This window comes from Marmota flaviventris, chromosome 19, assembly GCF_047511675.1.
Source record: "Marmota flaviventris isolate mMarFla1 chromosome 19, mMarFla1.hap1, whole genome shotgun sequence".
In the NCBI taxonomy this organism is placed as follows: Eukaryota; Metazoa; Chordata; class Mammalia; order Rodentia; family Sciuridae; genus Marmota; species Marmota flaviventris.
The window spans coordinates 37,170,738-37,184,271 of record NC_092516.1 but is presented as its reverse complement, the minus strand read 5'-3'; the positions used below and the strand labels follow the sequence as shown (position 1 = coordinate 37,184,271).

The 13,534-nt window shown below is 44.3% G+C and overlaps 1 long non-coding RNA gene across 3 annotated transcripts in view; it reads left to right on the top strand.

Moving 5' to 3' along the window:
* LOC139702943 (uncharacterized) overlaps positions 1 to 13,534 on the top strand; it is a 69,957-nt gene that overhangs the window by 13,178 nt on the left and 43,245 nt on the right. The window lies entirely within an intron of this gene.

Below are 13,534 nucleotides of genomic sequence, written 5' to 3'. Positions count from 1 at the left end.
AGATTTCATCCTCTTTTTTTTTTTTTTTTTTACATTTTTTATACTAATTAGTTACACGTGATAGTAGAATACATTTTACATAAATGGAGTATAAGTTCTCTTTCTTCTGGTTGTACATGAGGTAGAGTTACACTGGTCATATAATCATATCTGCATATAGGGTAATAATGTCCCATTCATTCTACTGTCAATCCTACCCTCATGACCCTTCCCCTTCTTTCACTCCTCTCTGTCTAGTCCAAAATACCTCTATTCTCCACACACCCCCTTATTGGGAATTAGCATCTGCATATCAGAGAAAACATTTGACCTTTGCTTCTTTGGGATTGGCTTATTTCACTTAGCATAATATTCTTCAGCTCCATCCATTTACCAGCAAATGCCATAATTTCATTCTTTTTAAGGCTGAGTGATATTCCATGTATATATACCACGGTTTCTTTATCCATTCATCTGTTGAAGAGCAACTGTGTTGGTTCCATAGTTTAGCTATTGTGAGTTGAGCTGCTATAAACATTAATGTGTCTGCGTCACTGTAGTATGCTGATTTTCCTTTGGCTATAAACCTAGGAGTGGGATGACTGGGTCAAATGGTGGTTCCATTCCAAGTTTTCCGAGGTATCTCCTGACTGCTTTCTAGAGTGGTTCCACCAATTTTCAGTCCCACCAGCAATGTATGAGTTTCCCCATATCCTTGCCAACCTTTATTGTTGCTTGTGTTCTTTGATAGCAGGCACAGTCCATATTAATATATGTGATTACCTTGTTTTAAAATGGAGTAATACGTGCAGATTTTGTTTGAAATGTACCTTCACCTCTACAAATTTTTTCCTTCTATGGATATAGTCTGATGCAACAATAATGATAGTTATACTGGGGAGATAACAGAGTTGAATCATTGTGCTTTGCAAATACCACTTTTAGCATAAGGTGACATGTAGGATCACTACAGTACAGTTTGTTGGCCAGTCCTCACAGATTCTAATTAAATGGGTGTCGTATTTCTCAGTACTGAAACACTCAGGGTCACTCCTGAGTTTACTGGGCTGCAGGAAATAACCACACAAGCGACAGAGATACCGGGCGTTGAGTCTAGCTTGTGGTGTCTGCTGTCAGCAGATTGACTGATATCTAGGAAGGCCACACCCAGAGGCAGAGCAAGAGAAGGGGACACACAGAGGGCATTTTCGTTGACCATTCTATTCCAAACAGGGCAAAGGTGTAGTATAACAAAGGAATAGCTGAGTATAGCTCCTGAAGACATTCCTTCTACTTCTTGGGCTGGGGCAATGCCCAAGTCACCAAGTGATTGTTCAGAGCCTCTTGGTTCAGGATGGAAGGCATGGGTCATTCAGAGTAGCTCCCCACAGATGGGAATGACAGTGTTTTCACTAGAGTCTTTAAAATTTCAAAATATCTGTTTGGAGAAAGTAGCAAGGATCCTAAAGAATTAGAAATCGGGCAGTGGAAAACAATGCCCTTCTGGACATTCTTGAGCCAGAGGTGGCAAATTTCTCAAGAAGTGGAAAGGCTCCACATTTATGTGTTGTTCCAGAGTGTGGAACCAGTGGGGAGCAGCATTGGTGCATGAAGTCCACTCACAAAGGGTGTGGGCAAGGAATGGTTCTGAAAAAGTAGATTCTGAAGGGGAAAGAAATTTGAAAACAAGGACTTTTATGAGCTGCCTTCCAAGCACTTCCTAGTGTTCAGAGTCAGGTTTTTCAGAGATTGGTTCCCAGGGTTGTTTTGTTTTGTTTTTTTTTTTTTTTTTTTTTTTTTTTTTGCAGACTTGATACCACAAAACTGATGAAAATTACACTAGTACTCTGCCACTGAGCTAAATTCCCCTTCCCCTAGTTCCACTTCTTTTTTAAAATATTTATTTATTTAATTTTATTTTTTTATGTGGTGCTGAGGATCGAACCCAGGGCCTTGCACATGCTAGGCGAGCGCTCTACCACTGAGCCACAACCCACGCCCTAGTTTTACTTCTTAAAGGTTCTGGACCTGACTCTTTTATTTATTTATTTATTTAAGTTGTTGATAGACCTTTATTTTATTTATTTATGTGGAGTGCTGAGAATCGAACCCAGTGCCTCACACATGCCAGACAAGTGCGCTACTGCTGAGCCCCAGCCCCAGCCCCCTGGACCTGAATCTTTAATAGGACAGTCTTGCCAAGTGATGTGCTATGTTTTGCTAAAATAGGGATGTAGGGATGGACCAGAGTCATTATTGTCAGGTTGGTGGCAGTGAAGCAGCCTGCCCTTGGGAAAAAAACATCAATCAGGTGCCGACAGAATCGCCTGTCAGTCAGCAGAATCCCCTGGCCAATCCTGGGGTTCAACCAGCTTCCTGCAACCAACTCCAGAGGGACAAGGGACTCTAAAAACACCTTTTCCTGTCCCAAGCCCTTCCCTTCCTGCCTAAGCCCCATAAAATCCCAGTCCGGTGGAGCTCCCATGCGGTTTCTCCTCACACCCTTCTCCTGTCCATTCTGTGGGTCTGATGAATTGCCGCCCAGGAGTGAATCTCAAATAAAGCCTTGTTCAGCAGCCTTTTTAAATCTGCCTCCTTTGGTCGCTGCCCACCTTGTCTTATTCTTACAATTATGACTTTGTGTTTTTTGTTGCTGACTTTCATTGTTCTGCAGTGAGTTACAAAGTCATAGTTATAAGCCACAGGACTTCTCCTTTTGAGTTTTATCAGTGCTCACCATGAGCATGTTTGCATCTCTGTTCAAGTGCCTTCCCTCTTTGTTCAGATTTAATGTGTATTATCTTGTTAATCCACAGATGTACAAATTCTCTTGTTAGTAATTTAGCAAACATGTAGTTGTTGGTTTACTGGTTGCATATTTCTGAGTCATAGTGGTTTGCATTATACTTGCTTGTTTATGGTTTTAAACGCATTTAAATGGAATATAGCAAGCGTAGACTAAGAACAATGATATAAATATAGCAAGTGAAAAAAAAAAGAAAGCCATAATATTTAGTTGACATAGTAGATATTTTATTGATGAAAATTATATTCCACTGTCAGCCTTACTTGTTTTGGAAAATATTGCCTCCCTTTATTTCTTTGAATCATGTTTAACAAAGCCATGCCTTGGATTCTGTTTCTGACCCTCCCTGTTTCTGGACAGGTGAATTGGCATTCTGACTTCATATGTCATGCAGCAAGGGAGATTTGATGTACCTTTTGAATTCTGCTCAGCAGTTATTTGATCTTCCTCAGGGTCCTCCTGGCAGTTGTTATAAGTGCTATCTGGTCCATTGTGTGTGTCAGTGTGAAAGGTTAAAGAGTAGCTTTTTCTATTGGACACCTATTCCTTTTTATTTAATAGCTTATTGAGATGTAATTTGCATACGCTGTGATGCACCTATTTAAAGTGTACAACTCAGGGGTTTATAGTACACATCAGAGTTGGGCAACTATCACCACAATCAACTTCAGAATATTTCATCACCTCCAAAAGAAATCCTGTCAGTACCCATTAGCAGTCATTCACCATTTCCCCCCGGTTCACCCAGCCCTAGGCGTCCTCTCATCTCCATTCTGTCTCCATAGATTTGCCTATTCTGGACATAACAGAAGTGGAATTATCCACTATGTGACCTTTTGTCTGGCTTCTTAGTGTAAAATCTTCAGGGTTCATCCATGTTATTTTACATGCTCAGACCTTCATTCTTTCTTATGGCTGAATAAGGTTACATTGAAGGAATTGACTCATTTTACTCATCAGTTGGTGAATATTTGACTATTTCCCTTTTTGAACTATTACTAATAATGCTGCTATGAATATTTGCACACAAGTTTTTGTACAGACATGTGTTTTCATTTCTCCCAGGTATGTACCTGGGTCTGCCACACGACCAGCACTGGCTTCATTAAAGAAGGTTCGATTCATGAGTAAAAGCTAGGGAGTTTTAAATTAAAGAGATAAGATTCTAATTACCTTTAAAACCAGCTCCAGGACGGCTTCTCCTAGCTCCCGCCTCCAGCCACCTAATGAGGTAGCAAGGTTTATTAAAGAGGCTACCGAGAGAGAGAGAGAGAGAGAGAGAGAGAGAGAGAGAGAGAGAGAGAGAGAGAGAGAGGAGAGAGAAATTGCAGGGAAAATCCCATCTAATGAAGTGTTAAGGGGGGCAGCATCCCAAGGTCAGGGGCCAGATACGCCTCTGCACGGACAAGCCCTCGGACCTGGAAAAGGGTGGGGAAAGCTCTGACACAGCTGTGTCTAAGCGCCTCTCACCCAGCCAGGGAGGTAACTCAAATCACGTGTGAGGATAGCTTCCCACACCTGGGAGTAGAGTTGCTGGGTCATTTGGTAACTCTACCTTTAACCTTTTAAGGAACTGCCAAACTTCTAAGGAACTGCACCTTTTACTTTCCCAAAAGATCATAAATATCAAACTAAAAATTTTCCCGACAGCAAAGGAAACAACCTAGAATCTGAAGAGAGAGCCTACAGAATTGGGAGAAAAGCTTTGCCACCTTCACCTCCAATACAGCATTAATCTTCCTATATATGAAGAACTGAAAAAACTGAACACCAATAAAATAACCCAATCAATAAATAGGCAGAGGATCTTCTGCGACCATAGAAGTGTCTATGGTCAGTCAACAGATGAAAAAAGTCAACATCTCTAGTAATTAGAGAAAAACAAATTAAATGGCAATTATTAAGAGTTCAAGTAACAATAAATGTTGGTGAGGATGTGGAGAAAAAGGTACACGCTTACGTTGTTGGTGGGACTGCAAATTGGTGCAACCACTCTGGAAAGCATAATGGAGATTCCTCAGAACACTTGGAATGGAACCACCATTTGATAACCACCAGTTATCCCATGTACCCGAAGTACTTAAAATAACATACTGTAGTGATGCAACCACACAGTGTTTATAGCAGCTCAATTGACAATAGCTAAGCTATGGAACCAATCTAGATGCCCACCAACAGATGAATGGAGAAAGAAAATGTGGTATACATACAAAATGAAATATTACTCAGCCTTAAAGAAGAATGAAATTATGTCATTTGCCAGTAAATGGATGAACTGGATACTATCATGCTAAGTGAAATAAGCCAATCCCAAAAAACCAAAGGCTGAATGTTCTCTCATATGTGGATGCTAACATATAAGGTGGTGGGGAGAGAAGTTCATTGGATTAGACAAAGGGGAATGAAAGGAAGGGAGGGAGTAGTGGGGGTGAGAGAATAGGGAAAACAGAATGTATCAAACATAACTTTACTGTGTTCATATAAGAATACATGATCACTTTAACTTCTCACCTTCTACACCACAAGAATGGGAAGTTAGAGTCCATGTATATATAATATGTCAAAATGCATTCTACTGTCATGTATATCTAAAACAAGAACAACAAATACTGTGGAAAAGGTAAGAAGCAAACAAAAAATCCAGGTAGGAAAAAGTATTTGTAACACTTTAAATAAGGAAGCAGTGTCCTTAGCATATAATGTCTTCTACAGTGACTACGAAGAGAACCCACAGGCAGTAGAAAGATAGGCAGACAACACGAGCAGTAGAGAAAACAAATGACTTTCAAATGTATAAAATGTTTAGCTTCAATTACAAAATAAAATCTGTTAGTACATTGCTCTGGTGAGGCTGGGTAGAAATAGGCAGCTCTTTTTTTTTTTCCCCCAATGCCAGGGGTGGAACCCGGGCAATTGCATGCCAGGCAAGTCCTCTGCCATGAGCCAGGTCCCTAGCCCTCAGGCAGCTCATTTTGTTGGTGAGAAAGTAAATTAATTGAATCCCTTGGGATTGTATACACCCATTTTTCCTATATATTTGACGTGTGCAAAGGAGCTCTTGTAGGGATCTTCATCATGGTGCTGTTCCTAGAAATAAAACATCAGAAAACACTATGTGTGTCCAAAGTTCATTGATTAGGTGAACCTACTTCATCCATTTCATGGTCTGCTGTGCACCTTTACGTGAGAAAGTGATTCCTGGATATGGATTTGTGGCAGGCCCCTCCCCTGTGCCTCTGATAGTGTCCAGCCGAGGGCACACTAGCCCAGAAGCTCTGCCTGACCTCTGCCTTTAGGCTGCTGGCACTGAAACAGGTTGCACAGTGGTGGGGGAAAAAAGAAAGAGAAAATAAGTTGTGAACAGTAAAGGGTGATTTCGTGTGGGCTAAGGTACAAGACATCATATGTCATTTGCCGGTCTTCTAAACAGAATATAATATGTAATGTTATGTACTTTCCATGGAAGGAGACACAGCTACTTGTTATTTCTAGAAAAAGTAACTGAGGACTAGGGTTCAGGGAAAGGAGGAGGTTCTAAAACTTAATTTATTATTATCATTATCATCATCATTGTTGTGTGGTACTTTGGATGGAACCCAGACGTTTTGCGTGCTAGGCAAGTGTCCTACCACTCAGTCCTAAAATGGAGTGTTTTATCAACTTGACCCATTTGCAGTTTTTAACTGTTACTTGTGTTACCTTCACTGAATCAGTGAGGTTTTTTTCCCTATAAATTTTACTTTCAAGTCTGCTTTTTTAAAATAATTAACACATTGGTAATTCTTGGTACGTGTATAATTTCCATTGTGCCTTTGTTTTATTAGTCACCTCTCAATAATTAATTCATCATTTGAGCATAAAGACAATGTATTTAGCTTTGGGTTGATATTTCTCTATAAAAGAAATATCACAAGTTGTAGAGGGAGCATTTGGAACAAATATAATTCTATTATCTGTGTTCAAAAGGTTGATCCTCTTTTTCTATAAATATATATGAGCAAGTATTTGATGGGAATACTCTTGATATTATCGTAGTCATTTCTTTTTCTATTATTTTGTGTGCTTCTGTGTGTGCATGTGTGCGTGGCTCTCAGAATTGAACCCAGAGACGCTCTACCACTGAGTCATATCCCCAAGCCTTTTTATTTTTATTTTGAGATAGGGTCTAAGATGCTGAGACTGACCTTGAACCTGGAATCCTCCTGCCTCAGCCTCACAAGTCGCTGGGTTTATAGGCGTGTGCCACTCTGCCTGGCTCTTTTTTGATTTGAGATGAGGTGCTGTAGTTGGCCCTGTGTGAGAGGTTTAACTAGAAACAGTTCATTCTCATTGCTATCATGTGCTCATAGAGAAGGCCCTTGACAGATGAGGGCTGCTATTTACCATGTTTGGCTTAATGAAGAGACGTCTCTTTCTTCTCCTCTGCCTTTGAGCCTCAGGAGCTCTTGCTCATTTCTAGCCATAGAAAATGGCTGCAGGAACCAGAAACATCCACAATTTTGTGATCTTTGTTGCTCTGCTGTCAGTGGCTGTACCTGATGTAGGACTATGGGTCACTTGAGGAAGACTGGTGAGGACATTGCAACACAGCTGTGCTCCTTGGTAGGGGGTCATCACCTGGCACCTACTACAGGCCCCAGGTCCACTTCTGCTTCTTTATCTCAAGTGGAAAGTGAATGTGCAAATGCAGATGCCTTCCAAGGCTTGCATAGCTTTGTGTCTTCTTCAGTGCCTCATGTCTTCCTGGAACCTTGATCTGAAGCACTCCACTTTTACTTTTTGTCTGTGTGCGTTCTGCATTAATGCAGCATTTGTAGGCATTGTCACTAGGTGTTTCAAGCCCAGGGACTTTGGATAGTGTTAGGATGGACAGTGTTAGGACATATTCTTATTGAGGGTCCCAGCTCTCCAGGAGGCAGTGTGGGGGTATTGTTTTCTGTTTTGCTTGGAGGGCCAGCTATGTGGGACTGTTTTTACAGATCTGTGCCATTTATCTCCAAAAGAGAACTATTACAATTAATTACTTTATAAAACCTGCCTTTGAGCCAAAAATGAGGACATAGATTGCCTACTATTTTAAAATGAGACTCTTAACAGGATAATTCTTGGAATTTAAAGGCTATTTTTTTACTATCTCATTCTTTAGATCTTAGATATTTTTCTCTGTTTTTTTAAATTTTGTATTAATTGTATGGCATTTTATTTTACTTACAATAGTTAAGTAAAAAAAAAAAAAAAAAGTTTTCCAAAAGGAGAGAGTTGATATTATCCATCATATATAAGTACCCAGTCTTCTACTGTCTCACTTGCCCTGGGAAGAACCTGGGAAGGTCAATCTGCAGGTCTCATGGGGGTACAGGTAGGACAGCATGAGACCCACACATACAGTGTGCCACCCAGCTTTTTCTTCAAGAAGTAAAGGATGCCATCGGGGGAGATAGGGCTGCAAGTCAGGAGGTAGCTGGGACCTATCCCCTGCCCCAGCTCAGGGCAGGCAAGCCCTGTCCTCTCCTGTCTGTGACCAGCCCTTCCCAAGCCATATGTGAGCTAGCAACATCTGCTGTGAAGATGAAAGCTCAAAGCAGCCACATGCTATGGTCTGAGGGCTGTGGCTGAGCCTGTGAGTCAGGTAGTATGCACCTCTGGGCCAGTAACTTCTCAGGTTGCTGTTTCTTCCAGGGTCATGGGAGCTGATCTGATTGGCAGAACTGAGATCTGTCAGTAGCCAAGCAGGGACACTGACAAGGCTGTTGGGCTAATAAAATGGGTTTCAGGATGTGCCACAATAGCCTCAGGAAGGGATAGGCAGCTGAAAGCCCGCAATGTTCCAGGGTCCTGTGAACATAGCACCTCATATGGCAAAAGAGATTCTGCATGTGCAATTGCAGATGTTGAGATGAGTGAAAGACATGAGCTGATTGCTGTCTTGGAGAATAGAGGAAGGGTCCACAAGCCAATGAATGCAGTTTCCCCCAGAAGCTTTAGATGGCAGGAGGGAAATTCTTCACAGAGCCTGTAGAAGGAATGCAGCCTACCCACACCTCAACCTCAGCCCAGGGAGAATCCTGACCTGTAGGACCAGGTGTATGTTCAGCCATTACAGCCACGATAAAGACTCACTTCCCAGGAGTGTGGGCATGGACAGAACTGAGGAAGTCAGGACACCACCAATGCAGAGCCCAAGGGAGGGAGAGTGGCCAGGAAAGCCCGGAGGGGTCTCACTGTGACTGATGAATGGGATGGTGCTCAGAGTGACCAAATAGGAAGGAGCATACCACCAGGGGATTGGACCCTGCTCCCTGACCTAGGGAGGTAAGCCACCCCTCCCCTCAGCAGATAACAGTGAGATCACAGACACTATCCAAGACCTCCAGAGGGGAGCATTGGCTGCAGGGCCACTGAGAAATTCAGGGGCAGGGCTGCTCCTTTTCTGTGACCAGGGATGGCGCTGTCAGACACACTCCCCCAGACTCAGACGATACACTAATGAGGAAGAACCTCCTGTCTGAACTATACCCCAGTGAACTTCAGATCCATCAGAAACCTCTGAGGAACCAGGACTCGAGGAGGATTGGAGCTCCTGAGATGAGGAGCCAGTATGATCCTGGCTGCCAGTCTGAGGTGCCGTATTCTGATGAAGACTGCATCCCTGAGGGTCCTAGAGCTGCCCAGAGAAGGGTCACATCTTTGTCCCAGTGGGGCCTGGCAGAGGAAAAAGAAAATCCCCTCAAGAATACTATCATCCCAGGGCATAGATACTTGTAAAGATTAATCTAAGCTGGGTGGCACACCCCTATAATCCTACCCGCTTGGGAAGTTGAGAAAGGAGGATCACAAGTTTGAGCCCCAAATTTAAAATAAAAAGGCTGAGCATGTAGCTCAGTGGTAGAGCACATCTGGGTTCAGTCCCCAGTACAAAATGAAAAAGAAACAAAAACAAAGGATGGGAATTGCTGTAACATGAAACTCAGGGAGGCATGGACTTCTGCAGGGACACTAGAACCCTGTAAATTGACCAGGCGAGGCCTACTGGCATGGGTGGTAGGAGTAAGCATGTATCTCAGTTACAAAAAGTCAGGATGGCTGAAACAGGAGTGTAGGCTCATGCTGTGGAGAAGGGTTTGACAAGGCAGGGAAGGGCCTTGAAGGATGGGAGATAACCAGATGGCATACTAGGAGGACAGATGGACACAGACCAAGCATGGAGGCTGTGGGAGTGTTTGCAAGTTCCCCAGACAAACAGCCTTGGCCTTACCCTGTAGTTGTTAGAAATGCAGGTCCCAGGACCACCCCAGACTCATCTCAGCAAGATGCTGTGTGTCCACATGTTAGGGAGGAGTGCTCCTAAAGTTATAAGCAGGACAAATGAAGAGAGGCTGACTCCACAGGATTAGTAGCAGATCCTCAGGTATGGGCTGATGTAGAGCATGACCATGATGCCAGCAGTACTGATTCTGAGCAGCTAGGAAGGAGCTGTCATGGACCCCAGACATGCCAACTAGCCTGCTTGGGGCAAAGCCAGTCTACGCCCAACTTCCTCTAGTCACTGCCGGGATGCCAGCCTCAGGGGAAGGGCATGGCACACTAGTGTCTCAGATAGAAGCTTGTCATTCTTCTCCAAAGCCCAGCACATTTATGCCTAGCTGGACTACCTGCCCTTAGAATGCTGGAAGCACACTGGCCAGCCCACCGCTGATCCTCCTCATTCCCCTGCTAGGTCATTCTCGTGTCATCTAATCTCTGACAAATGAAGAGCTCTAGAGGACAGCAGCCATGCTGTGGGTTCCCAAGTCCTGCTTCCCACATCCAATCCAGCCTCTTTCAATACAGAATCAGGCCAGGTAACCCTGAATTCAATTTCTGCTTCTACCAGTGTCCAGCTCTGATACATGCGCAGGTCAAGTGACTTCTCCCAGCCTTAATTTCCTTATCTCTGAAGTGGGCTGATCCTAAACTCAACACCCCACACAGGAAGTGATCTTTGTAAAGCTCATTGCCCAGGGGCGTCACTCTATAGTGTTCCTTTCTAGGATCTGTTCGTAGATGTCTGACCAGACAACAACTCCTCTTGAGAAGCCTGTGTGGCCATATTCTTCCTCCTGCATCAGTAGAGGAAGTCTCTTACCCACCGTCAGCCTCCACCTAAATCCTTCTGCCCTGCCAGGTCATTTCTGCACAAGACCCACTTCTTATGTGGAGCCCCAAACTGAAGGTGAAGATGTGTTCCTAGCAGCCAAGGGTGCCCTGGAGGAGAGACCTGCCCAGTTCTCTCTGCCACATGCAACCCAACATCTTGGCCATGGTGATAGCTCTGAAGGAAAAACCTTCAAAAGAAGGTCCTAGCTGTTATCTGCAATCTCTCCCTTGTTAATTGTCTTAACAACAGCAGCTGCTGTGTATCAAAGTCTATCACTACCTGTTGCTGTACCTCTGACAGTCAGTTAGGCCTTATGACTTAGAGCTGCAGATGCCACTGAATCCATGTACTTGTCCCAGAATAGCAAAGCAATATCCAGGGTGAGCTGGAATACACCAGGGCCCACCCACATTGCCAACCACCTTCTGCTACCCCTAGCTAAGTGCAAGCAGATATCCCAGGGAATGTGTATCCACAGAGACCATAGCTCTCCAGAGCCTGCTATGACAAAATTGGCTTGAGGCACAGTGAGGCAATACTGAGGCAAGCCAGAGGATGCCAACCTGTCACCCCACCGCATCGTGGCCCTGGACCAGTACAGGTACCCTCTCCTCACAGGGCTGCAGTTCTGAACACCTGGGCATCCTGGATCCACTAACTTCAACCTCCTGGGAAGCTGGGATTGCAGGCCAGCAGTGAGAAAACAGAAGTAAGGCAGACCTGAATGGAAGTTCAGTCTCAAGAGTTAACCAATAGCCTTGGTATTTTTCCAAAACTGATTTGCATAAATTTCATCCAGTGTGTTCACCCAAGTGCTGTATAAATCCTTAGACTAGCACACTCCCAAGTAGCGATCCTATCGGGTCTCCTCTTGCCCTGTGGGAGTTCTGCTTCTGTTCACACTTGAATATATTCTGCTCTTGCACTCACTTATCCTCATCCGTGGTTTTCATTCTTCAAATTCATGACAAAGAATCCAGAAAGAAGAAATTTGCAGTGAGCTGTAGGGTCTGCTGCAATACAGGGCGCATAGCCCACCATTGAGAGCTTCCACTCTTAATACCACTCCATGGGAGTTGAGAAGAAATGGGATTTTTTGGCTTCAGAGGTCTGTAATTGACACAGAACCCACCTGTCAGTACAAGCAGAGAAACTCTAGCTTCATCGCTATGTTTCAGGCAGGGAAACTGAGGCCCAGAGACATGAAGTGACTTAGCTACCATGGCCCAGGTGGCAGGCCAAAGGGCCTGATTCAAACTTCATACCCCATAATGGAACCCCAAATCCTAGCATATTTGTGGAGTTCTACACAAATCCTCTAGAGGCAAATAGAGCATGGGATGTGTCCCCTCTTGTCCTTCTGCAAAGCAAAGACTTTTCTGCCCTGCTGATATTCATGATGACTGGGGAAGGGCGTGTGCTTTTCTAAGCTTTTCCTCCCCAGGGAGAATCTGCCACTCTGAGCCAGGGCAGCATAATCCGCCAGTTAACAAGGTCAAGTGGCTCAAACTGTGCGTCCTTGGGCACTTGTTCTCCCACATCTGAGAGATGCCCAGCGTTTAGGCAAGAATCACAGTCAAATTCTTGTTCTAAATACACTTTGCAGGGGCTGGGGCTGTTAGTCAGTGGCAGAGTACTTGCCTAGCATGCATGAGGCACTGGGTTCGATCCTCAGCACCATATAAAAATAAACAAGTAAAATAAAGGCATGCTGTCCATCTACAACTACAAAAAAAAAATAAATAAATAAAATAGATAAATAAATACACTTTGCAGAACACATCATGGTATTCATCAGCCAAAACCTTTAGGACATTTTGCGCAGACCCACGCAGATTGAGATGAATGGGGCTGGGGCTTTGCACTGCTTTGGTTTTCACATGTTGGAAGGGAAACCCAACCCTTGGACCACAGGAGCAAAGGCCTCTGTGCAAACCCCCACTTCCTTTGAATCTCTTATGAGTCCCCAGTTCCACTCTGACAGTTTCCATCTCCATTAGGGAAGAGTCCACATGGCTGGGCCTCAGATGCTGAATGTTGGTAAAGTTTGGCATTTCGAGGCCGCTCCCCCACCCAGATTTTCTCTTTGAGAAGCTGCCTTCTCTTCCCTGGTGTGTGACATCTAATCACTTCTCCATCAGCTACCTGAAGTCCCTGAAGTCCCCTTTGTGACCCAGAGCCTGGTAGGGGATTGGGGGTACCCAATGCTGAACACAAGAGAGTCTCTGCTGGCCTGCAGGGAACATCTCACCCACTGACTCATCACTGCCAGGAAACACCTTTCACTGGTCCCCTGCCCTGGACTCTCCCACTGCCTGTGTGCTCTGGTTGGAAGTCAACAGCACACAGTCGCCCCAGCCTAAGACACTGTGCTGGGGAGTTCTGCTGTGCCCCTTCCCTTCTGAAACTCGCTTCTCTCTAGTTCTCTCTAGTTCTCTGCACTGTGACCTCTAATTGCCTTAGATATTCTGTCCTTTCTGCTCAGGGACACTGCTGACCCCATGTCCCCTCCTTCTCTGTGGATTGAACACTCCCTGTCTGGCCAGAGAGCTGGGCTGTCTCTGGGCTGGCCTCTCAGGAATCTAAATTCCTAAACATGGACTTTCCATATA